The sequence below is a fragment of the Cyclopterus lumpus genome, chromosome 4 (genome assembly GCF_009769545.1).
Source record: "Cyclopterus lumpus isolate fCycLum1 chromosome 4, fCycLum1.pri, whole genome shotgun sequence".
Classification (NCBI taxonomy): Eukaryota; Metazoa; Chordata; class Actinopteri; order Perciformes; family Cyclopteridae; genus Cyclopterus; species Cyclopterus lumpus.
In genome coordinates, this window is record NC_046969.1 from 23,668,510 (window position 1) to 23,683,461 (window position 14,952).

The 14,952-nt window shown below is 42.4% G+C and overlaps 1 protein-coding gene across 1 annotated transcript in view; it reads left to right on the plus strand.

Moving 5' to 3' along the window:
• ddr2a (discoidin domain receptor tyrosine kinase 2a) overlaps positions 1-14,952 on the plus strand; it is a 29,601-nt gene continuing 14,649 nt past the window's right edge. Inside the window, exons 1-2 of the mRNA XM_034529937.1 lie at positions 1-44; positions 172-298. The gene's annotated coding sequence lies outside the window, so the exon portion shown is untranslated. The remainder of the gene's footprint in view (positions 45-171; positions 299-14,952) is intronic.

The following is a 14,952-nucleotide window of genomic DNA, read 5'->3' on the forward strand; positions in this document are numbered from 1 at the left end:
AGAAAGGCTCCTTTCAGCCTTCTGATTCGGCCTTAATTGAAACCGTATGTGTGGCATGTGGAATTCTGGGACTTTGGCCCTCGCCCAAGAATCCACAGAATGTGAAGTTTTTTTTCTCTCTCTCTCTCTCTCTCTCTCTCTCCTCTCCCTCTCTTTTTTTCCTATGAGCAGAAGTGTCTTACATCAGCCCAGAGAGCATCTGACGGACTGAGAGAGAGAGAGAGAGAGAGAAAGGGTCTCTCTCGTTGTAACTGGAATAATCCACAAATGGTCTGAAAAGGAAGAAGACATCTTAAAAGTAAGTCATCTTTTTAATCTGCCCTTTTCCAGCTTTTTATATATATATATCGCGGCTCGTTGACTTTCGAAGTTCGGGACTTTAAACTGAGACGACCTTCTGCTCGACGCCTACGGGAGAGCCTTAAAGTTTTCTTTGTGGAGTATTTCTTTTTGTGTAAAGCTGCCGTTTGCACTGGCCGGACCAGAGGAGTTCAAACTGCTGCCTGCAGAATCCAGCTGTTTCCATCCCGGAGCCATTATTACACGGTTGGATGGGATTTTAAAGGCCTGTTGCTTCACTAAAAGCAACTCAGGGTTGAGAAAAAAAGATTTATGAAGGAAGAGAAAGGGAGCGTCTCCCTGGAAACGTCATCAAAAACTGAAGAATAATCTATTTTTACGGTGTAGATGCATGAAGTTCAGCGCGTTCCTGAGTTTTAAGTGTTTAAGATGAACTCCGTCTGGAGGTCTGAGCGTCTCTCCATCGTGCACAACGGCTCACGCCAACGACTTTTTAAAAAAAAGGGAGGATTTGAATGCCTCGCAACGAGCTCCCACACATTCTTTTTATTTTTTTTTGTTTGCTTTATTGTGGCGGGGTAGTCAGGACTCTTGTGTTTTGGAAAACTGACTCATTTATGGTCCGCTTGCGGTTCGGCAGGATGAAAATGTCCAAACACTCAAGTTACAGCCCACGAAAAAAAAGATTTCCGTCCCTGCAGTGCGCGTCGTGGAGGTGGTGTGTGTGTGTGTGTGTGTGTGTGTGTGTGTGTGTGTTTCCTCAGTGTTGTATAGTGTAGGTGTTACGTAGGTGGTGTGTAGGTGTCCACCTGTGTGGTATGTGAGCGATGGACGTCCCACACAGAGGCCTCTTTTCTACCTGGTCGGAGAGTTATTTGGTAACTCGACTCGACCCCGAAGAGTTGAGGATGCGGTATGAGCTCAGGGAGCGGCGGCGCCCATCAATGGAGTCATTGTTAAAGAGAGGTCAAGGTGATCCTGAGGTCAGGTGGCTGTGTGTGTGTGTGTGTGTGTGTGTGTGTGTGTGTGAAAACACAGTAATCGGACAAGTTTTTATATCAGCATATATAACATTTTAGCACAAAAAAAAACCCCACTTGATGTTTTCAGCGGCTCCAATAAGATTATTTTCCCAATTTTGCAGAATTGTGATCAATTAAAAAAGGGTTTTGTGATTGCTGAGCGTAAAAAAAATAGTCTTTAGATGGAATACACCTCTTGCACAGGTAACATTTGCATCTATTTTGCTTCCGTAACGTGTCTTCTTTCAGACTAGAGGAAAGTAAACACATTTAGATGATTATTTTACTACTTTGTCTATTTGCGTCTCATAGTTTTCGGCCATAAATTTAACCAAAAGATTAGATAATTAGATAACGCCTGATTTTCGTATTGAAACATAACATTTCATAAAACTTGTAAAAAAACCGATTGACTTAATGTAATTAATCAACTGGGAAAGTTGTATGTTGATATCTATTAGTAAGATGTCTCCATCTAGCATATAAAAACTTCAACAGTGAACATTTTCTCACAGCAATGTTCAATATTTGTATCCAGTATTCACACAGAAATCTGCTGTGTGGCTCATTTCTTCTCACCTTGTTTGCTCTTCTACTTTCAGGGTTGTTGGGTTTTTTTTTTTGATGGCGGCACAAAGACAAAAGAAAAGTAATTTTTTTTTTTTGTGCAAAAACTTGACCGCAAATTAAGTTCCGGAGCGCACACAGACCACCAAAGATGGACGACTTATAGTCGATGTTAAAACCAGAGTAACTCTGTACTGTGGACTCTCTCTGGATGCGTAAATCGTAGGATTTATTGCTTCTGACGGGGAGATATATGAAATGCCTGCGGTGGATAAATGTACTCGCGCTGAATGCCGTCCAGACTTCTGGAAGACGGAGAGAGAGAGAGAGACGACGTTTCCAAGGTTGCATTTGATCCCACGCCACCGCGCCATTTATCTGTCTGTAACTTAATATTTGATGCACACACACACACACACACAGTACAGAGGAACCACAGTAGGAGTGTGTTGTCACTGCACCTCTCCGACATGTCATTTCAATTAGCAACGCCCCCCCCCTTTTTCCCCCTCCACAGTTCGGAGGCCAGCTGACGTCCTCGCGTATTCGGGCCTTCATCGCGCACCACAAGCAGAGGCTGTAATTAGCTCGTCCCGTAACTCAACGCAGACGTCGTCTGATTGGACGTATAAATAGCGGCATTTCGGTGGGGGGAGGGGGGGGGGACATCACCCTTTAAATACCGCGCTGTTGACTTTGTATCCCGCACGTGCTTGAACTTCGACCCCCATCCCAAAACCAGGCTCCCCCACTCATCGCCGTCATTTGAGGGGCGGTTAGGTTACTCGAAGCCGACTGCGCTCTTTCGTCTGAGCTGGAATTACTTTATTTGTCTTTGACTTTGAGGTTTTTAAAAAAAACACGAGCGGCGGGGACCACGATTGAGTTCTGGTGACAAGAAATATGACAAAAATGACATTTATTCTGTGGTGTTTTCATTTTTATGAAGTTAGGACGGGGCAACACATTCAACGTGTGTAGATATCACCACGGAACCGCCCCAGTTGTATTACACATCTTCTGAAACGTTTAAATTGGCAAATTTCACATTATTTCAAGATCAGAAATCTGAACGTTGGATAAAGTCTGGTGCAAAATTCTTGTTTTTTTCATTTTGTTGACATATTGGAGTCAAAGTTGTTTACATATCTCTCAAGACAAGACGATACTGTCAACAGCAAAGAACAACAACAATAGTTGTCTCCATGTTTTTAGGAACAAAACATACAACATTTTCTACTGAAGTGGAGATTTCTGGTTTAGAGTCTGAGAACTGAGAGAAACTGTAAAAAAAAAATAATAATTCAGGTGGATAGGGTAAATAAATTAACTAATAGATATCACCACGAAACCTTCCCATGCTGATTACTTACATTAAGACAATAGTTATGTTTAAATATGCAAATGAGGCACTATCTATTGTTAACTCGGATGACTCTACAGACGTAAATAGAAAAGAAATTGTAAAATAAACACCTAAATGTGTATTTTTTTATACATTTTTGTTGCACTAGTCTGACAGAAGACATGTTATCGAAGCCCCTGAAATAGCCCAACGTGCTCTGATTGGCTTGCTCACCTTTGCAAAAAGGTCATTTTCAAGCCGGCGTCGGTATTTTTCCAATGAGCCTGCGCGTGACACCGGGATCCAAATCCGATCGGCCTGTTGAATCACATGCTTTTCTGATTGAGACAGCGCACAGTTTTTCATCACGGTGTCCGTCGTCCCCTTTTAATACGAGGCCGCCGCTTTGATCCAGAGAAGCCGGTTCGAATCCCCGAAAAACCCAAATAATTGTAGAGAAGCTGGAAGATGGAAGCGAACTAGCACACTAGCACACTAGCACACTAGCACACTAGCACATTCGGTCCCTCACATCCTCCTCTGTGTTTGCACATGTGGCACATGTCCTCTCTCCTCCCCTGTTTACAAGTGGCGTTCTTATTTGTTTGTTTTTCTGTTTGTCTCTCCACCTCGCTGCCTCTCGAATAATTACAGGCGGTTAGGGTTCGAGATCTAAAGGACCTCATGGCGTGCCACTGTACAAGTGACAGTGGCACGCGACTGCTGCCCTATCAGGCTGGATATGGACAGCGTTTCTAAAGATTTAGAAGAAGGAGATCTAGAAAAAGTAGAAGTGGAGACGCAGACTGGACATAGGGAGGGGGGGGGGGTGGGGGGGGGGGGGGGGGCGTATGAGGTGCAACAAAAGGTCCCGTTGCTGGAATCGAACCCGGGACGTTGCAACTATGAGGCAACGAAGGCCTTTTTTATGGAGTTGTTTATCTCAGTTGTTTTCTTTATCTGATTGCCTGTGCAGTGTAATTGTGTGCTTTCAGTAAAGATTAGAGAAAAATCCAAAATCATGAACTCAAATTTGTGTTGCAGCACTATTTTTTGAAGTAATTAATCATCTCACAACCCTTCAGATGTATATTCTGCCTAGTCTGACTTCACAGTATACGTAAAGTATAAGTAAAATACTACTACTACGCATACTTTAAGCATATTTAGCATATGTATATACATTGTAATGCAGAACAGAGCAGAAAACAATGGTCCTCCACAACTTTAAAGCTTCATCGCTTCGAAAAAAAGCGGTTTGCACACTGCAGGTATTGGTTAAGTCATAATATGCGTAGTTTGAGGATAGAGCTGGACTTAAACTAGCGTGTGGACGACGGATGCTTTAACGGTATTTGGGAGAAGAAGAAGAAGAAAAAAGAGCTTCTTGGCGTGGACCGGTGTTTTTCCCAATCTTGACAGTGTAGCTGTAAAAGTTCAGGGTCTGGATATTCAATCAAAAATGGATTTCCAGTAAAAAAAAAATGATTTGATGCCTCTCTCCTTACATAACAAACACGACCCGTCAGCCGAAAATATGGATTTTTTTTGCACTTTTTTTTTTTTCTACCGCGTGGCCACTAAGCATCACTCGGCGGCCTTTATTTATTTATTTATTTATTTTTACGAGCACCCGCACGTTGGTGTGAACAGTTCACGCCCTCATGTAATTATAGGGCACCTGAAGGCACCGTCAGTGAGACGGGCTGCAGCAGGTGTGCTCACGCCGGAGCCCGTCTCACCTCAAATAAAAGCAAAACTACGCAACGAAAAAAAAACCTCAAACCTTCACCTCTTCTTCACCAGCTGGATTTAAAGCGCTTGCAGCCGCAGCCGGAGAAGAAGCAGTTTCATGTTACTGTAAAACTATTGCTAACGCAGCAGTCTTGTTTTTACCCACTCTGTCTATAAATGCGCCTTGTGTATCATTACATGCGCATGTGTGGTTCAAGATATCCTACAATTAAGCATGTAGACCGTAAAACCTCTCAGCAGGTGTCACATCTTACTCACACAATAGAGGATTGTTTATCGGTCCACTTTTCTCTCTTGCAGTCATGATCATTTAATTACATGTGTGTGTGTGTGTGTGTGTGTTGGCCTCTATGCATGCATGCGTGCGTGTGCGCCCTCCCCTCTCCCATATTTTTACTGCACAGTGTTTACGTGGCTCCACCTGGGTCTGATTGGGGGAAACGTGATTCAGATTTCATGCATTCCCATAAAAATTAAATATCTGTGTTACAGCCTTCAGGGAGAAGCAAGAGGATGTAATAGGGAGCACATGTGGATGGTTACTGTGTGCCACATTCGGGCACACTGTGGAGCAATCAGGCCCAGCATCAGAAGTGCACATAAACACACACACACACACCCTTTATATATATAAATATATATACTGTATGTGCAGTTTATAGCTATGAAGCCAAGGCCTGATGTCTGGCTTCAGTCAGTAGATCTGAGACATTTGTTGTTGATATTATTTAGTGCAAATGAAAACCTGCCATGTTATTAGCAGCTCGTATACCCCGAATGTTTGCCATCATTTATTGGTTATTTAACAGGGGCGCTATTCTTTTTTTTTCTGTCATTTTTGGGCTCAACCGGGGGATGTTGCGGTTATACAGTACGCTGCTTTACCACCAGGCCCCCGGGACGCCCCCCCCCCCCCCCCCCCCCCCTACGCAATAAAATCATGGCACCAGATAGAGCCCAAAACCAACTTTCATCTGTGGTCCCTGTTAAGAAATGTAAGTAGTTATTGTGAGAGCCAAATATTGGGTTTGAGTGTAATCGTGTGCTGCTGCGCTAATATCCGGGGCTCAGGAAAAGAAAGTCCCTGTTGTCGACGGGCGAATGACCCCGGAAGGGCAAAGGGTAAAAGCCAATAAATGTTATTGTTATTTCACAAACAAAGGAAATAACTGTAGATTCAGTACTGAATGCAACACACAGCCGATGGTATAGCGTAAGGTAGACTAACAACCAGGTAAATCCTGGATTAGACATCTCAGTAGCTTAAAGTAGACGGATCTCCTAAAACAGTTATAATTGGCTGATTGGTTCGAACGTTTAACCTTGTGTGATACAACGATCGCCATCCTCAGGTCAAAATATGAATTTGTCCGATACTTTGGTTAAAGGTGCATAACATGAGATTGGGATAATTTCTACTGCCTCTCAACGGCTCTCAACATGGCGACGCATGCTTGCAGCTAACAGCGCTAACAACAGCAAAAGGTGCCGGCAGAGCTAACAGTGTTGAGCTAACAGCGTTGACCTGTGTAGGAACCGAAGGGTGGGCGCTTCGCTTCTGCAACGACGCTGTTGGTCGAGTGCAGTGCCGAGCGGCGGCACTGAGCTAACCAGTGGGGCACGTTCACGTGCACTAACATGCACTAAATGCATGTGCGGCCGGTCCGGCCATGTCGAACACACACAGAGGGAGAGCGACTTCATTCTCTGCTCAGGTAGACATTACTCCACCACTGTATATCTTTACATATATACATGTTGTGTCTTTAATGACCAAACACCTGACAAACAATGACATTCCCACTCTGTGTTCGGAGCTAATTAGCGAATGTTAGCATGCTAACATGCTAAACTAAGACGGTGAATAGGGTAAAGTATTATACCTGCTACGTTATCATTGTCATTGTGGGCATGTTAGCATTTAGCTCAAAGCACAGCTGACTTGCCAACATGGCTGTAAACTCTCTTAGTTATGTAAAGATAATAAAAAAACATGAATTGGCTTTTCAACTGTAGTTACAACCGCAGTGATGGACTGGAGAATTTCTTCTAGAGCAGTGGGACAAGAAACATACACTACACTGATTGTAATGTACATTCATCAAGTACGTGAGTCACGGGCTGATGCAAAAGATCAAATTAACTTGTCACATCGTTATTCGAATGATGTGAAAGTATTGTAATTATTCCATGTATGTGCACAGGTACATGGCCAATGAAGCTGATTCTGATCCTGATTATATTTCCTCAGACCTTTTTTGCAGAGGCTCATGTAAAGACCCGCGTGTGTGTGTGTGTGTGTGTGTGTGTGTGATTGAGACAGCTAGAGACTGGGAACGTAGCCAGGTAAACCTACCTGCGTGTTGACTCTACAGGCTTTCCCAGGGTCCTGGACCTGGTGGTAAACCAACGTTACTCTGTGCGCTGGGCTCAACCCTCCAAGAAAAATCCTGATTTATTTATACAAACAAAAAAGCCTGGGAAAACATAATAAAAACAGCCGGAGGACGTTGCAGCGAGCTCTTACCAAATGCTTGATAGTGTTTCTGGTTTTTTTTAGACAGCAAAGAGGTAGATTTCTGCGGCCGGTCGCCAGGAAAAAATTGTTGGCATCGTACATTTCTACAAAACCACGGTTATGTTGAATGTTGACATTTTTTATCCGGTCAGAGCAAATGATGTAGTATATCAAGCAACCGCTGTTCAAAGTAATAATAAGTGTTACAAGCATTTGGGTGAGTTGGAGGGGTCAAGCAAACACAGGAGTTTCACCCGGGAGGTCGTTTGTCGTATTCCCGTGTTAACCCAACAACTTAACGTTTGTTGTGTAACCTTTTTACGCTTGTTACGTAACGTTATCGTAGATAGTCCGCTAAGGGCGGTTTTAGGGCGTTTTTTAAAACATTATAAGTTACGGTGGGATGGTTGTTGCGCTACGTTGTTGCGCTACGTTGTTGCGCTACGTTGTTGCGCTACGTTGTTGCGCTACGTTGTTGCGCTACGTTGTTGCGCTACGTTGTTGCGCTACGTTGTTGCGCTACCTCATCAGTGAATCTCTATGGGGTCAGATCAGTCTCAATAATTGCAAATGCACACAGAGAGACTTACAAATGCAAACACAAAGATTTACAAATGCGCACAGAACAATTTACAAATATGTTTGATTTACAAATGCACGCAGAACGACGTGTCTGTGTTTATTTATTTGTCAATCGCACTGCATTTGTTTGTGGATTGCTTCACATGTGTGTATGGATTTATGAGACTCCCCTGCCATTCGCAAATGCATTTTTTTTTTTAAACAGACCTATCTGTAGCCAATCAGATGTCGCCCTCAATTTCAACCAATCACATGAGCGTCATTCGCTTTATTTGAGCCTTAGAGGGGGCGTGGCTTATCTCCGTGGCTTTACTCCGTGGAAACAGTTATAACTTCCGTCATCCACTATTTCTGCTTTATACTTGTTGTGGACATCTCATAAACGTCGGAACATCTAACGCCCTCATGTTTGGGTTCATAACATTAATATTATATATATATATTTATACATAACATCACAGCTCGGTGATGTTATGTACGTCTGAATGACAGCGGGCAAACTTTTCGCTTCGCTCTATTCGCGTCATTCGTGCCGCGCCAAGATTTTCTACAAGATTTACAAGATTATACTGAACTTTCAATGACTTACAACAATGGGGGTGGGGGGTGTACATTAATTGTGTATCCCTCTGCAAATTGCGCAACTGTAACGCTGGCAGCCCCGTGGGGAGAGGGAGATGCGCTCATGTGATTGGCTGAAAATGAGGGCGACATCTGATTGGCTACAGCTATATGTCTATGTTGAAAAAACGCATTTGCGGATCTAGCCACGGCAGGGGAGTCTCATAAATCCGTACACACACATGTGAAGAATCCACAAACAAATGCAGTGCGATTGACAAATAAATAAACACAGACACGTCGTTCTGCGTGCATTTGTGAGTCTAATTTATTTGTAAATCCTTCTGTGTGCATTTGTAAATCAAACATATTTGTAAATTGTTCTGTGCGCATTTGTAAGTCTCTCTGTGTGCATTTGCAATTATTGAGACTGATCTGACCCCATAAATCTCCAATGCATTAAATTGGTCCTTCTGGTTTAAAAAGAATGTAGGTACAGTACAGTAGACTGCAGGTATCTCTGTGTTTTTCTTGGTGAGCTCTGTGGACTCGTGGGTTTCTGAGGGGAGTAGCTGCCCTTCACCACTTCCTGAACTAGCCAAGAGGGAGCTGATATTTATGGGGCACAGACTTCTTCTTTTTTTTCCAGAAGTGGAACATTCTGCTCCAAGTTGACACAATAAACTTTGCTTGCTGCCTATCAACATTTGGTGTTTATAATAACCTGAATTCAATCAGTGGTCCTTTTTTTCCTTTCTGTGCTACTTGATGTCCGAACGGTGCTGTGATTGAGCACTTAAACACATCTGTGAATACATCTACAGACAGATATTAGTCTAAGTGAATAACTGACATGGTAGATTGTGTGTTTAATGTAAAACGACATGCTATAACTCCCACTGGTACTACAGTAAATTGCCACCACATTCAGTATCATTTACTGCATATGGTTTTGTTTTTGCATGTGATCCTCTGGGAGGAAGTAATGGTTCTGTGAACGTCTGTCATGCTGTAATTTACTGTATGAAAAGATTTGTATGTACAGAAAAGTAGGTCTAACTGTTATTATTAATACCAGCGTGCTTAAATAAATTATCTTTCACCGTTTTTGTCTGCCTCTAAGTGATCAACCCAAGGAACTTCTATAGTTTTATTTATAACATATAGTCTTGAGATACAGCACAGCAAAGGTCGGTTATGAAACTCAACGTTACGTCTCTTTTTTTCACTCTTTTATTTTCTCAATTCTTCTCTGCGTCTTCTTATCTTCGTGGATCTGCTCTCACAGAACAAAGTGTCACACTTTGACTTTGTTTCAATGGAAAACTTGAACTTACCTTATCTTAAACTTATCTTATCTTAAACTTATCGTCAAACTATCCCATGTGTCAAACATGCTTCTTTACTTTAAAGGACACTGTGTTGGTAGACTTTCAGCCCAGGGTTATTTTTTTGTTCCTTCGATAGATAGACACTCTGTTGCATGTTTACAATATATAAAATAAAATATGTTAAAATTAAAGTGTATACAGTGTATCTAAGTGTATATAAAGTGAAAGCGGTGCAGTGTTGATTGATGTTGTTGAATTTGAGGAGGATCAGGCCAGAGGTGATTTACTATAAAGTCTAATTGCAGTTGGCAGGTACTTTCTGCTGTATCTGTCCTGGTGACAGCGCACCTGACTCTGGTTTATTTTGATGAATGTGACCCTGGAGTGAGCGAGTGTCGAGGCATAGACTTCTATGAAGGGTAGCTGTTTAAAAAAGACGAGGCTGAACTGTGACTGGAGTCTGGTGGCTTTGAAGAGAGCATATTAATTGCATTTTAATCAATCATACTAATTGTTCATATATCCTTGTTGACTTTAATATCTCCGCCGGGATGATCATGCGATCGGTGGCACGAGTGAGCGTGCACCTCTGTGTCCGTCCACGGCTAACTCCGTAATATTTTCGGGTCGCCAGCTATGGCTTCATCATGCCAAAGGACCTCTAGCGGTACTCACGCATTCTTAAAAACACCTCACTCTCTACTCGGTTTAGTTAGCTAACGGCTAACAGAACTACCGGAACATAAACTGCTGAGCTGCTGCAAGATTGTATAAAAGGACACTTTTAGGACACTTTGCAGCCCATTAGCGTCTAGTTTAGCGTGTTAGCATGCTAACATCTTCTTATAAGTAGCCTACTAAGAGCCAAAGTGGTGAAGAGAATGACGAACAAGCATGGCCATCCACTGCTAGTGTGGCTAAAAACAACATATGTTATGGTATTTAGAGTATTTTAAGGATTGTCTGTACTTTTAATCAGTGTAAATATCTATATTGTTTTTACTGCGACCCTCCAACATGCCAACAACATCAGAATTGTTCTGCATGTTGTGCAAAAATACAAAAGTTTTATTGTCAGTGAACATATTCACATGTATTCTCCGCATGTAATATTCACAGCCTTGTCAAAAAGTAGATGGACTCAGTTTACCTGGGCGCCATGGTTACAGGCTTCACCTCAGATCAGTGAAATCCAAACCAAACGTTGCCTTTTAATGTCCGCTGGTTCGTTAAAGAAAATATAACTTATTCAGCTGTAAAAGATACCAGACATACGGCACATGGAGGGAATTATCTTTCCAGAAAAGAAAGCATCTCTGGCCCCGCAGTCTGTGATTCTGCATGTTAAATAAAGAAGGCCCCAGAGGTCGGACCTACTTTATATCTGTCTGTACTCTGGTCTGACATACAGGTGGGGGAAGTCCGCTGCAACCTCCATCTCCTGTCTTTTTCCTGCTTCGTCTCTCAGGAGCTATGAGAATAAATTAACCACTGGAAGGGTTTGTGCAGCTGGTCCATGTTGCGGTTCCCTATCTCAAATCCGCCCCGTCTCTCTTTCCCCGTTACTGCTGGTGTTTTCAGTTCAGAAAAATATGTGTTAAAGTTTAATTAATATAGCACTTCTCCTAGGACACAAGTCACAAAGTGCTTTACAAGAATACAAGATTAATAAAAGAAAAAACATGAAACGGTAGAATCGATAAAACACACACAATTACAAACATTGGGCAGCACGAGTGGCAAAAAGTCTAGTTTAAATGCTTGATGAGCATAATAAATACAACATTTGAGATGTAAACACGGCAAAGATTCGACAATGCTTTCCTAAACTTATTACAGTTTTCCCCTTAAACATTTGAAGTGAAATGGAAAAAAATACCAGAGTGGATACTTAAAAAAAAAAAAAAACGAGATAGGACATGAATACTTTTTTTTTTCCTGCTGTGAGACGAGAACGGAGAGAAGTTTCCAGAATCGTGAACCTGTTCCTGTTACTCCAGCGCTGCTGACTGATCGGACTGATCAGGACGTTACCATAACAGAGGCCATAACAGCTGTTCCCCTTCATACAGGTATTGAGAACACAGCTGGATCCAGAGGAGAGGAGTCAATACAACCGATGCACAGGAAATCACAATTTTCCAGACTTTTAACAATCACTAAACTGTGACCGTGCATGCTTTTAATGCACGTTTGTGCATGTGAGAATTACTTCAACGTCCTGTTTTTGTCATGGACTTAAGTGGACATCAAGATAATTCATCCTCTGGGAACCAATGCGTGTCTACGCTGTATTTTATGCTAACAAAGCCAGTCGTTTTGGGGGATTAATGTCAATCTGGACCCACAAATATATTTAAGACTCAGAGACTGACTCACATCCCCTGTTTTGGGAAACGGTGAGCAGTAATGCAAAGTGTGTGCGATTTGCAGTAAATGGGCTAAAACGGGGAAAACACACCGTGACGGTCCTTTTGAGAGTCTTGAGAAGGTCAGTCCTCTCTCCTCCCTGATACAACACAAGCGACCTTTACATAAATGTTCACGCCAGCACACTTCTTTTTTTTTTTACTTCCATGTGCACACACAAGCCATCAGGTGTTTGTGTTTCATTAGCTGAGGAAAGTTAAGAGAAGTTAAGCCTGGTGAAGGCGTCTCAGTGGGAGAGCGGCTGTAATCTGAAGCCGCAGGAAATGGGAGTGAGAAAGGCAGTAAGATTATGCGCTGAGGCGCAATGAAATGAGTCAGACCCTAAAAAGTGTCACGAAATTCAACGGGCGGACCGTAAACTCTGTTTGCACGAGATTGTTCAAGGTTGATTTGACTACAGGATTTCTTGGTCCACTTGAGCATTGGGCTCTGAATTCAAGAGGCTCGGTTTGGATCCACAGCATTTATGTTTCGGAGGAGAAAAAACTCCTTAAATATCTTTCTTTCTGGTTTTTGTTTTTGGTTGTTGCTTGGAAATATGGTAAGCAGAGGAAATTGCTCTTCAATAACAGGTATCTAAACAGAATATTTTAGTATTTTCTCAAAATCGACAGGTCTGGGGTTTGTTTCCCAAAGGCAGCGGCACATGTGAACCTGCCCTTCATAGGGCTCAGAGGTTAACTGGGGCAGACACGGCTACTGCTGGTGGAGACCCCCTGTTGAACACAAGCAACCAGGGAGGAGCATAGAGATTATATTTTAGGAATAATACTGCCCAGTCACTGATTGAACAGCGTGTGAATGGAGGCCTGTACTGTAGTCCAGTCGTCTCCCATTGACCAGACCTGCCGAGCAGCATGCCGCTGATCCTTCTGTTATTTCAATCGGGGAAACGTCAGGAAAATGTTGTTTTTGGCCGCTGGCGAAGACCAGGAAACGTCTGATACACACAGATACACACAGATACACACACACACACCGATATGTCTCTCTGGGAAAATTCCCACAGTGCTCCGGTAGCTTTGTTTTTGTGTCGTGTGTAATTGGATTTATGTGACCCAGTTTTTTTTTGTTAAACGTCTTTTAATATTTACATTGGAGTTGTATAGCACAAAGCCGGCCACCTGCACGACGATTAAGATACAAAGCAGCGAGATAAACACATTTAACTAAACTTAGAGGTTCTCTATGTGATATTCAGAGTATTGAAATAGCAGCAACTATTTTCTATGTCAAGATACAATGGAGTAATGCACAAACAGTGCTAACAGGACAAACAGCGCTAACAGGACAAACAGGACAAACAGAGCTAACAGGACAAACAGCACTAACAGGACAAACAGTGCCAACAGGACAAACAGTGCCAACAGGACAAACAGCGCTAACAGGACAAACAGGACAAACAGAGCTAACAGGACAAACAGCACTAACAGGACAAACAGTGCCAACAGGACAAACAGTGCTAACTGGACAAACAGTGCTAACAGGACAAACATTGTTAACAGGACAAACATTGTTAACAGGACAAACAGTGCTAACAGGACAAACATTGTTAACAGGACAAACAGAGCTAACAGGACAAACAGTGCTAACTGGACAAACAGAGCTAACAGGACCAACATCGCTAAAAGCACAAACAGGACAAACAGAGCTAACAGGACAAACAGCGCTAACAGGACAGACAGGGCTAACAGGACAAACAGTGCTAATAGGACAAACCGAGCTAACGGGACAATAATAATAATAATAATACATTTGTTTTATAAGGCGCCTTTCAAGGCACTCAAGGTCGCCGTACAACATATTTAAAAATCTGACACAATTTAAAAAGCAGCACAGTTAAAAGCAGAACAGTAAAAGGACAAACAGCGCTAACAGGACAAACAGTGCTAACAGGACAAACAGAGCTAACAGGACAAACAGAGCTAACAGGACACACAGCGCTAACAGGACAAACAGTGCTAACAGGACAAACAGAGCTAACAGGACAAACAGAGCTAACAGGACACACAGCGCTAACAGGACACACAGCGCTAACAGGACACACAGTGCTAACAGGACAAACAGAGCTAACAGGACACAAAGCGCTAACAGGACAAACAGTGCTAACAGGACAAACAGAGCTAACAGGACACACAGCGCTAACAGGACACACAGCGCTAACAGGACACACAGTGCTAACAGAGGGAGGGAGACTGTATTCTCTGCTCAGGTAGACATTACTCCATTGTATCTTTACATTAGATAATAGTTGTTTGCTGCTATATTAATGTTCAGAACGTTAAATACAGCTCCTTTATATATACATATATTTATTTAAATCACTTGATTTCTAGGTTTATCTCTCTACTTACATCAAAGTGCATAAGCAACAATAAAACTAACCTCAGGTATATAATAGAGACTTTGAGCTGCAGTAAAAGTGCCCCAGCTGGTTTGTCCAAGTAGATAACTAACTACACTAAGCTAGTGGACACGTGTGCTATGATGTGGGTGAAAAACTAAACACGTCCTTGTCCCGATGTCAATATTTAATAAGAA